Raw genomic sequence first — 17,971 nt, forward strand, 5'->3', positions numbered from 1 at the left:
ATTTTCAGGTGGTATATTGGTTTGCATTGTTGTATTTGTGTAGCATCCTTAATTTTTGGAAGTAATATAATTATTCCAAAATTAAGTCTGAAAAGAGGAAGAACACCCTTATGAAAAAATTTCAAATGAGGCAATCAAATCAGCCTTGATTACTTCAGAGAAACTTGATAGAATTTTGCTAGGAACCCATCTAGATCTGATGCTTTATTGTGTTCTATTTGGAATATCGTCTCTTTGACTTCTTTTTTAGAAAAGCTTTCTACAAGCAAAAATTCTCTATATTAGAGACCTGAGGTATCTCCCCCCTATGAGTCTCAAGCATCAAAAACTGATTACTCACAGGTGGTGTAAAGAGATCTCTGTAATATACAGTGATATGCTCTTTAATTTCATCGTGTCTGATTAAAGTTCGACCATCATGTTCTATTTGAGATATATGAGTTTTACGGTATTTGTCGTTAGCAATTAGCTGAAAATACCTCATATTTCTATCACTCTCAAAGAGTTTGTCGGAGTATTGAGTAAGGAGGATGTCAGAGTATTGAGTAAGGGGGTGCCCTAGCTAATGGATCCCATGAGAGATATGCCGCACTTCGAGAGCCTAACTGACAGGCAGGGCAGAACATTCAGAGCCAATGCGTCACGGCAACTTAAGGAAAACTATCTAAACACTCCGAACAGAGGCCCGGACTAGATGATCCAAAAACCACAAGGCCCTGTATAATCTTTTGGCCATTGGCAAGGCCATCAGCAGTGGTTGGAACATTTTTTAATCATGGAAAGGATTGGTTACAGACAGGACGATTACATCTAGTCGAACTAACTATCCTGTTACGTATCTATTCTTTCCCTCCTGACTCATGTGGCTGACGCATGGTTGGTAGAAAGATTCCACCTGACTCTTGTAAGGCGTGGAGATCCACCAGCTCTAAGAGTTCAGAGGTATGTGGACCCCTACTTACCCTCGAACGAGTCAAGGAACCTCTTATACTTTTTCTTGGGGCAATAGTTGGTCGCCCCGGGAATTGGACGATGGCATGCATACGGGCCAAGCAGGATGGCCGGTACGAAGACCCTGCTAGAGCTACTAATCGGCGTCGGCGAACCCACCAGACTCTTTTTCTGCTCCTCCTCTGCCTTCTTCTCTTCGTCGATCTCCTTCTGTAGAAGGTCCCAGTCAATCTCCTCCTCATCGTCGGATATGTCTATAACCTCCCCCAAGGCGGCTGCTCATACCATTGATCGGACGGGAATGGCAAGGGGAGGCCCTCTCTGCAGTGAGGGAACCACGAGGGTGGCCGGCTGCAACTGTCCGAGCAAGTCCTTGAGATTGTCTGCCCTTGGGGGCAACACCGCCAGTGGAGCCGGCGTCGAAGGTGGCTCAGATCTTGCCAATTCTCCAAACCCATCGACCTTCCCGACGAAGGATGGGAGGAGGACGCTATGATCTTCAGGGAAAGTTGTCTTCTTGCTTTGCAAATGGCATTGATGGGTGGCCAGCTGGGTGAACTCCTACTTTTATAGCTCAGCCAACCATTGATTCACGCCTAGGGTGGAAGGCGAAAACATTGTGGCCACACCTCGGTCAAACCCGGGTGAACGTGGCAGTGCCTGGGCACCAACACCCTAGTTTTTTTATATACATTCCATCATAGACACCTTGCTCCAGGAAGTACCGAGTAATCTCAACCGACACGGCATCCGAACTGCTCAAAGTCCAAAGAGGCATGCACGAGGAACCGAAAGCCCCTCGGGCCTGGCAACATTCAATATTTCTCTCTTCCTCTTAGGACGCTTAACCTCCCCACGTGATGTGAAGTTCAGAGTCAAACTCTAAAAGCTAAATAACGTCAGCGACCACTCTATGGGTGGACTATGTGCCCTCGGGGTCTAAGTGGTGCGATCAGGAAGGACCACGACCACGGGGGAGCTTTAGGGCTACTGTTAGAGTATTGAGTAAGGGCTTGTCAGAGTATTGAGTAAGGGGCATCTTAGCTAACGTGCCCCATGAGGGATATGCCGATTAACGGAGAATATTTTTTGAACCCTGGACCATCACACCACCAGGTTTAAGCTCGCACGACCAGCCTCCTTGCGATATTATGAGATCCCGTGATCAGCTCTTACTGGTCGCAAGGCCGGTCCTTACCTACCTATCTAATCGTATTTATTGCTTCTACTCAAGTGCTTTCCTTCCCTAGATATCTCATCAAGTGAACAAAGTAATGGCCAGCGCGGTTAGGTACTGCCTCGTCCCGTAGCATTAAATGCTACGGATGGGACCTTATGGACCGGTGTAGTACCGTACGATTGACGAGATAGTGTCTGCAAAATGACCAGGTAAGTGAACGGTTTTGCAGGTAGACTCACGCGGCATAGGGACAGGACGGCTTAGTAGACGATCTTACAGTACACGATGATGGGATATGCTGGGCGACCAGGGGAGATAGGCGTGGAGGCGTTCCACAATTGGGACAGGGAGTTAAAGCTCTCAGGATAAGTTGGATTCATCCGATTCTTTAGGATATGATCCAAGTGTAGAATATCTAGTTAGATATAGGTGTCTAATCGGGATCCACTTGTAAGTTCTCCCTCTCTTTGGTATATAATGAGAGGACTATATTTGTAAAGGGAGTATCGGTAACCGATTCACAAACACTCATAACAAAATATACATGACATAGGTTTGTTTTCTTTCGTGAGGTCTGAATCTGGATAAACCCAGTATTCTTGAGTTCAACACACACCGATGAACACACACCTTAAACGTTGTTCATGCACCCTTCAATCGGTACACCTTGAAATTATTGTCAGAGATCAATCCTCGGTAGAGTTATTTCATTTTAGAGTGATAGAACCATGCTATCTCTTCTCTCGGCATTTAGGCTAAACTTGCTTTGAAGAATAGTAACATATCATCTTCTTGCTTAAATAAAAATATATTTTCATCTTCCTGCCTAATTCATCTATCTTCTTAGAAATATACGAGAGAATCAATATAGATGTGAAAAATGAACTGTCAAAATAAAATAGATGGTGCTTAGGCAATACGTTACGGAGTTGTCGGATGCTTGCCCTGCCTCTGCCTAGTCGTGCGCGCGGCGTGGGCCGCGTAGGCGGTTGAAAGATGAGGCAAAGGCAAGCGGAGGCAGGCGCCAAAGTGCGGGAGGACCCAACCTTGCCTCGGTCTCACGCACATGGGATACCTCGAACGTGTCACAGCCCCTCGCGCGAGTGCGCGACCCCGGGCCCGGGGCCGTGCGCTCACCGCGCCGCCACGCGTCGTTCCTCCGCGCGCCATGAGGACGTTCCAGCCCGCCCATGCGATGGAAAAGCCTGCGCTGCGCACCAGGGCAGGCAAAAGCCAGAGCTATCTATCTTATCCGTAGCCAGCTTTTGAGCGAAAGCGACCGCGCCGGGATGGATGTCCTGGCACTCGCCACTCTGCACCGCTGGGCGCCACCGCGCCAGGGCGTGCACAGGACATGCAGTCACGCAGCGGAGCGCCAAGGGGCGGGCCAAAAGCCAATCGCCGAATCGCTGCCTTGCCGCCTGCCTGCCCCCGACAACGCGCGCGTACAACTGCTTCAGGCCCGAGCGCGGGTGGAGAGCAACTCGGATGCACCACGAAAAGCCGGCCAGCGCGTCTTAATTGGATGTCTGACCGGCAGGTCGTACGTGCGATGACAAGTGCGCCAAATGGCAGTGGCCTAGCTACGCACGCATAGATGGGGGGGACCCCGGCCCCGGCCAACCAATTGGGCTGCTGCTGCTGCTGCTTCTCTCTCATCCCATGGTGTAGTACTATAGTATTCTAGAGACCACATGAGATGAACACAGCTAGGTATGGACGACGAACATTTAGATGGCCGATGGGTGAATGGACAGCTAGGTATCGCCATGGCGTAGCCGCTCGGCCTTTCCATTTCTCGGAAAGAACAAGCATGGATAAGAGATAGCCCTACCTGGTGAACTGGTTATGCTGTTGCGTCAGGCATGCAGGGGAGGAAGGCTCGCGGGGTGGTCGGGTTCCTGAGGTGACGGTGTAGGGTGATCAGGCGCGCGTAGGAGCGTAGCGTAGAAGGGACGAAGCTTGAGCCACTTCATTAGTATCTAGCAACGTTTACAAAATTATATGATCGGTACATGTGGCGGTACCGTTGCCGCGTCGCTAGTTGCTCCGGTGAATAAGCGCACTACTTCGCCTTTCGGTCGGTCAGCTGAGGTAGCAGTTGCCGGTGGCTTGGCGCTTGGCTAGCTTGACTTTGGGGTACCTAGATATATAGCCATGTCGAACAAGTGCTTCAATCCCATGCTTTTTTCCAAAGGGAAAATATGGAAGATATATACTGATCCAAGGATGAAAATTAAAGGTTACCGCCACATGATTACTCCGATGCTTCACACCTCTCTTGATTGCCACTGTCATGGTACAAATTAGTGTCCTAGCTCCTCAATACAAAAACACGCTTCCTAGTTTTCGGTGACTGTTTTTTCACTTCATTTCAGCCCACGTCTTCTTCTTCCCTGGCGAGTTAGTGGCTGGGGTTTTCGAGGACGCTGGTGCCTGTTCTCTGGGCTTAGAAGGAGGCCCAGGGCAGCAAGCTGGTCCGACGATGGTGGCGGACGTAGTCACATGGCGATAAGGTGGCGAGGACACTACTGGCCGCAGGTAATGATGGATCGCTGGTTGGGAAATGTCAGGCATGGTCAACGGCAACATTGGGTTAGCGTGGGGGTGGCTGGCGGCAACGGAGATGCCGTCGAAGATGGAGTATGTGAGCGGGGTGAGGGAGTGTGTCGTGTTGAAGCAGAGAGGAAGAAATCGTCGGTTTGGAGGAAGAAATAGAGAAAGAGGAAGAAGAAGATGAATATTGGCATCTGATTTTGGACCATTCTATTCGAATCTGCCAGTTGCTCTTGGTTGACAAAAGCTAGGCCTATTTTCAGCAATTAAAGGATAGCATCACCGATACAAAAATTCTGGCTTGATCCCTGGACATCTATGAAACTACTTAAATTCTTATGTGCTCCGTGTATATATATATATATATATATATATATATATATATATATATATATATATATATATATATATATATATATATATATATATATATATATATATATATATATAACTAAAAAAGCTGGTATGGGACTTTTTTGTCTCTTACACTTTCTTTGGAATCGAGTGATAAAAATTATCTCTCGCAACCCCAGTTAGAAATCTCCTGCCACAAGCTATACGGCTACAACCGTGTGAGACCAGCTATAAGAATAGAACTATGAGAGACTGTAAGTATCTCCCAAGGATTTAATGCGAATCGGTCCAAGATAATGTTAGAGAAGAGTACACTCTAAAAGTAAAACAATATAGAATTATGAGGATACCAATAAGCTAAGCTTCTCTCATACAATTTGACCCCACCACTCACGAAAAATAAATGTGCTTCATCTCCGGCGTGGATGAAGTATCTAGGATCTAATTTCGTTACTACAGAAAAGATCATCTACACCCTCTCTTTATTACCGGTTCACAGGGTCCAACTACTAATCAATCAGTGAGCTATTGAGAATCAGTAGTGATAAGCACTATCACTAACGATTTTTATTCAAACCGGCAGTGATATAACATTGTCGATTCATATAACAGACTGGTATTGCTCTTATATTATCACTATAGGTTGGTTATAAGAACCATCATTGTTGTACTGCCGGTTGATGTCATGAAATGGCGGTGATATGCCATAGAATATAATGGTTTTGTCCCCGAGTCTGAACAGAACTCTGTTCTGCTCGGCGCGTGGCGGCTCTTTGCGGCGAGCTTGCGCGGCAAGGCTTCAAAATTTGGTGGAGTCTACGTGACCTAGGTACTCCAAGGTTAGTAAGTTTATCTACATTTTATTTGTATTTAGATTTAGTTGCTAGATCGTTCTAAATTTTAGAAATCAATGCTTGTTCTATAATAAATTTTGAAGGAGCTAGAGCTCCAAACGACTTAGTGAATTTAAGCTAATCGATTTTAGGTATACATTATTTATGTAAGTAGGTTCTTCTACATTTTATTTGTATTTAAATTTATTTGTTAGATTACTCTACATTTTGAAAATAGGTGCTTGTTCCATGATGATGGATTTTGAAGGACCTAGAGCTCCAATTACTTAGTGAATTAAGATAATCGATATTGGGTGAGAAACCAAGTTGACATGTGCCTTGATTTATCTTGTGTGATGAGTTATTGATGTTTGTGTGGTTTATGTTGGTTAGTATATGCATGGTTATATATTGCAATGTTGATTTTATCTAACCAAAGTTGAAAAGAATTGGAGTTTGTATCAGTATCACGGTGCAGGAAGCTTGCACTTACCGAATAGTTCGGTGTGAGGGTTTTTTTGACCTCACCGGATAGTCTGGTATGTGGTAGATGTGAGCACTGGAGTTTTTCAATGTAGAGGCAGAGAAAAATGTATTCACCAGAAGATCCGGTGTGGGTGAGAGTTAGCACCAGACTAATTTTTTCAGAGAAATATGCAAATGTGAAAGTCTGGTACGGTAGCTTCACTGGATGGTCCGATGTGTGCACAGGTGATCACCAGAGGCTTCACCAGACAAATATTTCCAGAGAGATTGAAAAACTAAATTATAGTGATGATGTACTCACCGGATGGTTTGATAATGGGCATGTGAACACCGAAGAGTATCACTGGAGCCTTTCAGTTCTGAGGCAAATGTTGATGTGTTCACCGGATTGTCCGGTGTTAGGATTTTATGACCATCGGACTAATTTTTCTAGAGAGGAATGAAAATCGGGTCCCGGTGGAGTTGTACTCACCGGATGGTCCGTGTTGCACTGGTGTGAACGCTGGACCATTCGATGTTCATATTTTTGTTACATCTGATCTTATTCAAATTGATTTCGATTTGGACTAACATGTGGTGATGTTATATGGTTCTGGAGATGCATATTTGCTAGTCTCATGATGTGCAGGTGATGGATGCAACTTGGCGGTCGACGACGGGTGATCGAGGCTAAGCGGGATGCTTGGTGCCGGACGATCAAGGAGACCGGACGGAGTTAATGATGATCCTAGCGGTATACGTGGAGGTCAAGCAAGGCAAGAGATGAAGGTTGATGAAAGCGGTGTGTTGACAAAGTCAAGCGAAGTGGTTGTTGGTGCAAGTGACAAAACGAAACGAGGGATCGGGAGCGGGAGAGACTTACCAGTGGTCAAGATTGCAAGACAGATGACACGCATCAACATCGGAAGACTTGCTTGAGGTCAAAGCAAGCAGCTGTGGGTCACACCTTAAGAAGAGTGCGAGTCGGCTTCCCAGTTTAGCCACAAAACCGCGGGAGGATGGAGTACATGTGGCATCATCGTGAAGCTTGCATCGAGGCAAAGTTATGTCGTGAAGACGTCACGGTCGTCCGATAGATGGAGGAGAAAATGGATCATAATACCCCTAGTGGTAGATAGGAATGTACTACAAGAGAGAGATATTTTGAAAACAGTCAAGGAAACTTAGAGGTTAAGTTTCCTAGGTTATAAATAGAGGAGTTTGGCTAGTTGGGATTCCGCTCACTTGAGCCATCCATATGAGAGCCTTGTGCTAAAGTTTTAGAGGAGGGAGAAAATTGCTTAGCCTATGTAATAGGTGAGAGTTTTGATAGATAAATTCTTGTATTCTGTCAAAAATAGGACTTAGATCTTTGAGTAATGAAGTTTAAGTTTTTGCATATGTTTAAATTCTCCTCCTTCTAGTTTCCTTTTATTGTTCCCGTTGCAAGTTTGCGAGTTCTTAGTGTTTTGTTGTTGATTTTTGTTTTTCTTTTTAAGCTGAAATTTTATCATCTTGGGAAGTTATTTTTCTTGATGTTAAAGGCATAGAATTCACATACACATGTATATATGATGGAGTCTTGCATTTTCTTGCCTCTAGATCTTCATCTCGGAGAGTTTACTTGCTTGTTAATCTTGTATCTGTTTCATTGATCTTCAAAGTTATGAGTTGTTGGGCACAGAGATATATGGAACGTTTTTTAATAGAACCTATAGTTCATATTCCATCTATAGAGTTATACTTTCTTGAAACTTTCCATCTTGCTTTGTCTCTCTGAGTATTTTTCTTCCGCTCAAGGTTTGAGTGCGTTGGGTGATTAAAAATAGGAGAATGTCATCTATTTCGTAAGAAATTGTTGAGACGCCTTTGTTGTCCTACATTAGGTTTTCATATTCTAGGTATGATTTTATTTATCATTATTTATCATTATAGTCTATTATATTGATAATAATTAATTAAATTGATTGTTATTTCGTATTAACGCAATGGATTTATAATAATTGATAAAATTGCAAATGAATTGAATATGGATGTACGATGCTGTCCATAGCGACCTAGAGTTTTTTAACGGCATGGAAGCTTTTTTTAGCGTTGCCGCGACGTACAAGTCAATTAATTGTGATGACTATATATGTTGTTCATGCAATTATTGCAAGAATGAGAAACAGCTTCTAAGCATAGAGCAAATCCTTGCATATTTTTTTCATAGGGGTTTCATGTCTGGCTATACACGTTGAACCAAACACGGTAAAGATGAGGAATTTGAACGTGAAGGATTTTGACCAAACACGACAGAGATATTTAGGTCTAATTGTTATCTTAAAAAAAGCTTGATGTATTTATTAAGGATATGCTTTTGTATTAATTAATGATATGTTGTTTCGTATTAATTAATATTGAAGGATCTAAATTCTTCAGTATAAATGCTATTTAAATAAACTATATGAATACTGTAAAGAAATACTGTACAAAATATTAAGAGCATGCTTTAATGTTAATACTATGATTTATTAAACTACACGAACAAACTTAAAAAATACATCTAAATATATCCGTCTATTGTTTTATAGCACCAACAATAATACCTTGTATCACTGCTGACCATATACTATAACCAGCGGTGATACTTTTGAGTATAAATTCAGTGCCCCCAACCCCTAGCCGTAAGACCCAAAGTTTCCAACTCCAGCTATTGCCTCGACGCTCGCCATGGTGCTCCGCAGCCCTGATGCCCACCGCCCTAGTGCTCTGCCACCCGCTGCCCATCTACTACCTCAGTTGCCTCTCCTTTGCCTTAAGGATTCCGGGTTCGTCATATTCTTTTTTGGGCTTCGGACGAGCTGTAGTATGTAGTCTGAAAAATATGTAGTTTGTAGTCTAAAAAAACATATAGTTTGTAGTCTGAAAAATATGTAGTTTGAAAAAACATGTATCCAACATTTGTCATTTGGTAAAATGTGAAGAAACATGTAGTCTTTATGTGCTCATCAAGGTAGTCAGAACTTATTCCAAGTTGGAACAAGAAAAGAAAATGACTCTTTATATGACATTTTCGTATATGTATCTTTATATGACCAAGGTTCAAAAAATCGTTCGAAACCCGAAATGCGGAGTTCACCGAATTCCCGATATTCCTGATATTGGGAAATTCAGCGAGAATTCGACTGAATTCACTTCATCAAACTAGTTTGACCACGGCAAAACAAACCAAATTGGACATTTAATAACCGGATGATTTCACCAATTAATCATTCGGTTTCGTCGATATTCGACCACATTTTGCTTGTGGTCAAAACCACTCGAATTTCATCAAGACCCGTTCGGTTTTATCGAATTTCAATAAAGTTAAAAAAAACCATAAAATTAGTTGAACCTTGTAAAATCTATAACTAATTCATCTAAGCTTAAAATAAAGTAAAACAATTTTTTTTGGTTTCCATGTAACATGTTCTACACGATAAAAGTATTTATAATCATAAAAATTTGAATATTTTCTATGAGAAAATGTATTTGCTAAACCTAGTTAAATGCTTAGTTAATTCTTTGCTAATCCAAAAATCATGAAACCAATTTTTTTATTCTTCTCACATGATCCTATGTCTTTTAAAAATACACTCATGAATAACTATTTTAACATGCAGGACTGTGTAAATGTATTGCAAATGGATTAATTCATAACTAACCCATTATACCTCCAAAATTAGTGAAACCACTTTTATTAGTTTACTTATACTATTATTTATGTATGAAAAATAATGGTATACATGAAAATATTAATTATAATGCTGTTTCTTAACATGTTCTCTTTATGATTGTAAATTTTGTAAAAATCATGGAGAAATTAAAATAACCCTAAATAAAGTGAAACTAATTTTATTGATTCTATTAAGGTATACCCTACACATAAAAAATATGTGTTTGCATGTTAATAGTTTCCTTAACCTGAACCCTACTAAATAAGTTGCACGCTTTTTCTTTTTATTTTCCAACTTCCTCTTCATGAAATATGATGCAAAGGATATTATTTTTGAAAAAAAAATCACAGAAGGTCTTAGAATTGCCTATAGTATCTTTAGATTTTTGTTATTTTTTTATTTTTGAATTTTTTGAACTCAAATTTGAAAACTAGTTAAATTCAGAATTCGGTGTGGACCGAATTGTCCGATTTTCAATTAATTTTCAAATCCTGTATATGACATGTTTGAGAAAAATTAACACAAAATGCTTCACTGACGTTAAAAATATATAACATTATTGTCTTTTGGAGATCTATTGTGAATTATATATCAAAACGGTTGCGAAGAACATTGTGGTGTCAATCCTTAGTCTTAGTTTTCAAAAATGTTTTTTTTTCTATCATGAAGAAGTCCATTAGATGGAAATTAATTTGTATGTAGGAATAGCACCTCTAGAATCAAATCACCCCTCCTTGGACCAGGGTGCAGCCTCGAATGGAGATGGACACGCAAACATGGAACATACGAGAAATGAGAGCCCAAGAAGTGACGATAGCTCGAGTAAGTACCTCAACTTGGATCACCTAGATGATATAGAGGCTCAGATTGAAGTTTAGACAAAGGTTCAGAACTTGACTGATGGTACATGGTCAGACTCACAAAGAGACCACAAACACAATTTCAACCTATAATGGACTTGCTAAATAGGTTAAGTCAATCATTTCGTTATTTGCTCAAGTAATCTTCCATTCGATTGAATCTAAGTCTAGTAATATTATTCATAATCATGCACGGGGCATTCGCATGATACTATAAGGACATTGTTCGACTCCGTCCATACCAGAAGACATTTACTGTCCCAATCAACTTTCCGATACATACATAATATTCATGTCTCAAATTCCTACTGAATGACTAGTTGCTTACCACTAATATTTCATATCTTCTTTCAATGCAACAGGACAACAAACTTATGTGGCTTCGATGTATGTGAGTTCATGCACACATTCACCAGTGACAGGGTGCTCCAAGATGGTGTAGAGGCATGTAAATATATATTGATTTGAGCTTCTCAATTTCTACACATGTTTTGTAGGATTGTTTTCTTCAATTCTTCTAATGAGGTAATCAAGTTGAACATAAGTAAACTTCTGCAACATCACCTCAACGCCTTTAAAAAACAACTTTATCGAGTTTATCAATATGAAGTAATAAGTCCAAAAGATGAGTTTTATAACCTGACATATAAAGCACTTCATGCAATGAGCACTCGGGACTTACCGAGTTCGACAACTTCGGGTAGCAAGAGAGGTTGAAACGCTTATTTGTTTCACTTGCATGAATGTTTCAAGTAAACTGTGAAATTTTTAAAACAAATTATGAGTTAGAGAGTTTAAGCTATTTGTCCTAACCAACTAAGAACATTTGTGAATGACAAGTTAATCGTGTATGTATATATGTGATTTGTAAATAAAATGTGTTGAAGTACAAGCATATGTGATAAATTGTGTATGCATATGTGATATTTTCTTAATATGCGGTTACTGACAACAACTATACTAGGGGGGGGGGGTGTGAAATTATCACTGCCAGTTCATATAATAGACCGGCAATGATAATCCAACTATCATTATCGGTTAATTACATGAACCGGCAGTGATACTTGTACTATCACCGCCGGTCCATTATATGAATGGACATTGATAATCATGGATTATCACTATCACTTGATCACCACCGGTTCAAAAATCGGTAGTAATGACATTTTTGAATTAGCAGTAATGACCTTTTCTGTAATAGTGTTTTGTGTTCTGGTAATTAATGGCAACACTTATTTATGGACTAACTTGTTTAATTGGGATATCAGAAAGGTTAGTCCTTGAATTGATGAAAGAGTCAGAAGATGCATATGTGAAGGATACATGAAGATGACTAGCTTAAGACAAATATATGAAATGGGATATTTTCTTTTTGCTGGTCAATGATGATTAGAGGAGAAAATGTCCAGATTGTTAATAATATATATTGTACTATTAAAAGGGATTGATGTTTATTTACTTGAGGTATCTATAGTTGTCATTTACTCAAACTTGCAATGCATTCTAGATGAAAGATTAGTTTGAGAGGGTGGGAAACTTTTCCCTATATATTCTATGTGATCAATGTATGGCAGTCTGACTGCCAGAGGTGACGGTTTGATCGTCATTTGTGCAGAGTGGACAAAGTCAATGAACCCTTGGGTGGTTTGATAGCCAAATGGGCAGAATTAAATTGTCCTGTGTGTTTAAATCCATTGTTGTGTTTAAATTTGTAAGTGAATATATGATTCAAATTCAATATGTGTTTAAATTTGATTGTTTTAACTTCATTATTGTGTTCAAAATTTGACACCAAGTGAATGTATTACACACATGTTAAAATGAATATATTCAGAGCCCTGGAATGAAACACAAGCTAGCTCAGTTGGTAGGAGAGTTGGGTCACAGATACGAGGTTGTGAGTTTGACTTACGGGCGGCACACTGGCAAAAATAGTGAGAAAATAGGGAGAAAAAAATAGTGGATGATTGTGGAGATACATGAATGGTCTGGCAATTGTCCCTTTTTATTTTTTTGATAAATTTTAATCCTTTTTTGTCTTCTTTTTCAGGCTTTGGAACTAAGTATTCTAGACTTATTGTGTTTGACGGTTCCAGTGTCAAACCATGTGAGATAAATAATCAATTGTTATCTATGACGATAGAACTGTGACAGCTGGAAAACCGTGTGAGATACGATTTCCTAATCATGAGAGATGAGCCTGCCTGTGATAGTAACAATACTACTGTTGTACATCTATGAAAGGAACATTTCTTTATTTGCTCCTGATTAAATATTGCTGGATTGCGCGACACAAAAGACAAGTTTATCTCCATCAGTGCGTGTCCTACTGCAATGCTTATTTTTGGAATGCACGTCCACAATTGGAACTCCTCATGTTCCAGTTTCGGTTAGAGGATAAGGCAGGCGTAGATATGACGCTTGTACTGTGGTTCGTTGTCGAGACTACAGCAGCTCAGCTAGCTACGAAGTTGCTGTCCTCCATTGATTGCCACACTAGCTTCCTGCGACTTGTCAGTAATGGGAGCAGTTGAACGGCTACGCCAAGTACCGTCCAGAAATCTTCAGATCGAAGTCCCGGCCGGGGAGATGCATGCATGTACTGAAAGGGTATGCTGGGTACGTAAGACTGAGAGGAACGGCCGGACGGGACGATCCTATCTCCAATTATATGAGTAAGCCATACATGGGCAGCCGCAGCCTGCATGGTTGCATTCTGCTATTGCTGAAGAATTAGATTATTTGGACACAATCAGACATCATGTGATGTTTAGCTACACGTTCTGCTGTAAAGTGATATTGCATGTTGCGCAAATGATATGATTAGCTTCGTAATTACTTTAACGTTGCTTCTTTAGTCCATTCTTAATCACAGTACCTTGTTGCCTTGAATGAAAAAAGGTTCCACTTTTACAGAGTGTAGGCTAAAGGAGGCTTGCATGCAATTAACGGAGAGAGAAAATATTGAAACGTGAGGTGTACATGAAGCCTGATGCATTAGTAATAGCGGAACCAGAAAAAAAATAATCGAATGTTCTGATTAGACTATAGATCCGAGTGTCTCATTTGTTAGATTAGATGTATCATATGAGATTGGTACATATATACGATAAATCACTGAAAAAAGAAAATCATTTATAGTGTGATTGGTTGTCCGTATAGATCATATATACTGGCTGAGGGGTAGCAGACTTAGGAGATATATTTGTTAAAAAGAAGAGTATTTAGCCGGTTGTATTTGTCTAGATAGACTAAACTGAGTTTCTATTTTGTTAATTGAATCTGATATTGTATGAGCGGAAAGAGATGAGATTATGATTGGTTAATCGTATGAAGGTGATTTTGTAACATGACAAGTGCATCCGTCTGTATGAACTGATGTAACAGCTTGTATATATCGAAACAGGCTACAGAGGAAAACTCGAATCGATCTTACCTCCTGAGTCAAGCTTTAGACGGACATTTGCATCCGTCAAAACCAAACTATAACAATGCATTCCATCAAACCAAACTGAAACAATATATACGAACAACTAAACTTATTTATCCATACGTACAACCATCACCCCTAATATCATATACATCCTCTACCTGTAAGTGGGTCCACCCCAGTGCATCAGCATACCAGCCTATACTTTAGAGTGAAGAATCACCGTATACTCTTTCCTCTCTGATAGGACGACGACACGCACAAGGACAAACGCGCAAAGAGATAGAGAGAGATTCCCCACACACACTAGTGCAAATCTAGACCGCCTCGCTTTAACAATCAGATTAGAGTGCTAATTTATTGTTACTACGTGGTAGTACGAACTAGCTTTGGACCTATCTGGCCTGCGCTGCGCCGGCCTGACGCCCTGACCTGGCCGCGGGTACGGCTCGCCGGCTCTTCACGTGCATCCATGATCCAACCCAGCCCCTGTAGTCACCAACCTCGCTGAGGTAGCCAATCAGGCGCCCCCATGCCCGGAGATCGGATAAGGATCATCATCACATCGATTAGCATTCATTAGGGTATGGCCAATTGCATGGTTAGTTCCTTGATCTTCAGAGTTTCACTTGTTACGCATCCAGCTTTTGACTCCTCGACAAATTTCGCTTTTACTCTTTTCATTTTACTGACTACTCACGTACTATTCCTGGCTTGGATTCTGCTTATTAACCCAAACATTATGCGGAGATCGACGGTTTTTGCCGGGTAGTATCAAAGAAAACATTGGTAAAAGTTTGGAATAAGATGCCAAGCGGAGAGCACATTAACCTGGATCACATGTCTAGCTAGCAAAGCACTAATACATCTTTTATTAAAATATCTATAGTTACTGCAGAAGATCTGTGTCATCCTTTAACACCACACATAAACACCATCAGTTGACAATATATATATTAGTTTTGAAAATCGCAGGTCGCCGTCGATTAGTTGGAGAGGTGGCTGCTTTCGCTTTGGGCTTAAACTAGGCAGTGCCATCCTTACCTCAGACACCTCCCCTCCCTGTTCCCCCATCTCCAACTTGTGGAATCCTGACGCCATTAACTAATCACTCATCTTAATCAACCATGGTGTGGGTGTGACCACCAATCCTAATCTCCTCGGGACACGGGCTACCCTCCTTTGATTAGCGGCCTAATGAAGCTGTGGTAGGAGCAATGATCTAAGCTAGCTAGGCCCCTCCTTTGACAAAGATCAGATCTGCATGTTTTTTAATGGCGGAGATCTCCGCGGCCACGCCCGGATTGGGTGCGCGGCGTCGTCTGCGCCGGGGAGGACGACACCGACGTGCTGCATGCGAAACCGGACGCCCCTGTGAATACGTAAACAGCCGGTCGACAAGACGACAACAGCAGCAAGAAACGCCTCGAAGCGCGTACGCGGATTCGCTCATCTCCTCGCCTTTGCGTGATCCGCTCGATCACAGGCAAGGCAGCTCGGTTAAACTAGGGGAGGCAGTGGCGCTGCTAGTACCGATGGTACGACCGCCCTCGTCGTTACGCGCGCATGCAGCTAATTTCGCTCCTGCCGTAACTGACTTGATCGTCAGCTTTCCGACGTGTTACAGTCGTCGTAGGGCGTCAGTTGGCCAAGATATTGAGAGGAATAGTCAGGCTGCCCTCCTTTGATCTCACACTTCATTCTTCACTCTCACTTTATACGTATTCACATGGGCGAAGTTAGGAATTAGATATAGGAGGGGCCAATTAAATGGAGTATGATTTTTTTCTAACTACTATTTTATGATTTTTTTCGTTTATTTTTTAAATACGAATCTCAACACGTGATAATCCATACATCTACATGTACTTAGTAGAATTTTCGTGTTCTACACTTTATATATTAGGTTTGATATTGCAAGGGGAAACAAAGAAGAAGGAAATTAAAAATAACTCTGATGATCAATCATGTTGTTGAAGCTAGAAAACCATGTTCTTGATCCATCCAGTTCCTCATTGTTGATTAGCATTGAGAGCCATGGCTTCTGGCTACGAGGTCCTCGGTCCTCCACTCTCCGAGCAACACGTCGAACAATGTCAGGACAAAGGCTAGCGCCGCTGTGGCAACAAGTGTAAACTCGAGGCTTTCTTTTTAACAGCAGCACTAATGCCAAGTTAAACCGGAATCGTGGCCCGGCTTTCCCCGAAAGGCGCCAAGTTTTGTGCCACGTTTTGAGGAGACGGGGAGTGGATGGCAAGCAAGCTTCACCCCCAAGGCAGTACACTTGGCAGGCTTCAGTCCATGGCGCCTGCATGGTTTCTTAAGGATCCTCCTTTCCCATGCCAACACCTTCACCACACTTAAACTCTAAACTAATCCCAGTTGCATGGTAAATGCTTCACCACCAGCCACAGAAGCAAAGGATGGCATACTAGCTAGGGTCGGCGACCTTGGAACATTCGGACAAATTAAAGCGAAAGGCTGATCGTAGCTAATACTATTGGACTTTTGTTTCTAGTTTTTCTAAAAAATTGTATTTTTAGTTTTTCTGAAAAGCTATTTTTAGATTTTAGTTGTTGGGTTTTACAATAACTTTTTAGCTTTTTAGCACACTACTTCTCATAAAAACTACTTTTAATTAGCTTCTCAGCTTCTAGTTCATTTTCTTATAAACAAGCTTCTAACTTCTCCAGAAATCACTTTTCAGCAAACCCGTTTGTTTTGATTTTTGGCTTCTAGGCTTCTGACAGAAGCAGAAGCCAGAAGCAAATTGAAACAAACAGACCCTAAGTTAATGTTTGTTTTCTTCTTTTGGTTTTACTTCTACTGTTGTCAGAAATCAGAACAAACGGGTTCTAAAGAAGTGGTTTTTGAAAAAGCAAAAATCTACTTCTGAGAAAAATAAAATAAAGCTACAAGCTCATTAGCTCACTAAGAGACATTTGCGTGAGAATCTATATACTGATAAGCTAAAGAATTATTATAAAAATCACAAACTATTTTCAAAAATAACTTTTCAAACAAACAAAAATATAGTTTTCTAAAAAACCCAAAAACAAAAAATCAAACAAACAAGCCCTAAACAACTTACGGTGACACCACAAAGCTCACACAGGTGCTGCTCTAGCATGACGTGGACGCACATAGCTGACTTGGCTTCTCCCGGTAGGCGACACCTGCACGGTGTGGGGGTGAGCAGGGCGGCCCGGCGCAGTGCGCATTCCGAGGCGGCCTCGAGGAGGGTGATCAATTGTTTAAATGATGGAGGTTACATAGGACCAAGTGTTAGGGATAAACAAAGGTTTTTATGAGTGAGGTTTAAGGAGAACACGATTGCACGGCCATGGCGAGGCGAAACGTGGCCATCGTGCTGTGATTAGCTGTCCAATTAACCGTATTGCGCGTTTGAAAGGTGGGAGAACTTTCTTGCCATCACTTTGTTTTTTGCGGGCTCACTTCTCAAGGGAAAACTTTTGTCGTGTGATTTGCTATATATAGAAGGCAAGTGTGTGACATATGGGCTGACGCATCATAACCATGTCAACACAACTTGTGTGTCAATGGGTATGCAAATACAAAGTGAAACAACAGTAGGTACTTGTACTAATAGGTTTATGCAAAGATAAACTATATATTTTTTAAAA

The sequence above is a fragment of the Phragmites australis genome, chromosome 4, assembly GCF_958298935.1.
Source record: "Phragmites australis chromosome 4, lpPhrAust1.1, whole genome shotgun sequence".
Taxonomy (NCBI): domain Eukaryota; kingdom Viridiplantae; phylum Streptophyta; class Magnoliopsida; order Poales; family Poaceae; genus Phragmites; species Phragmites australis.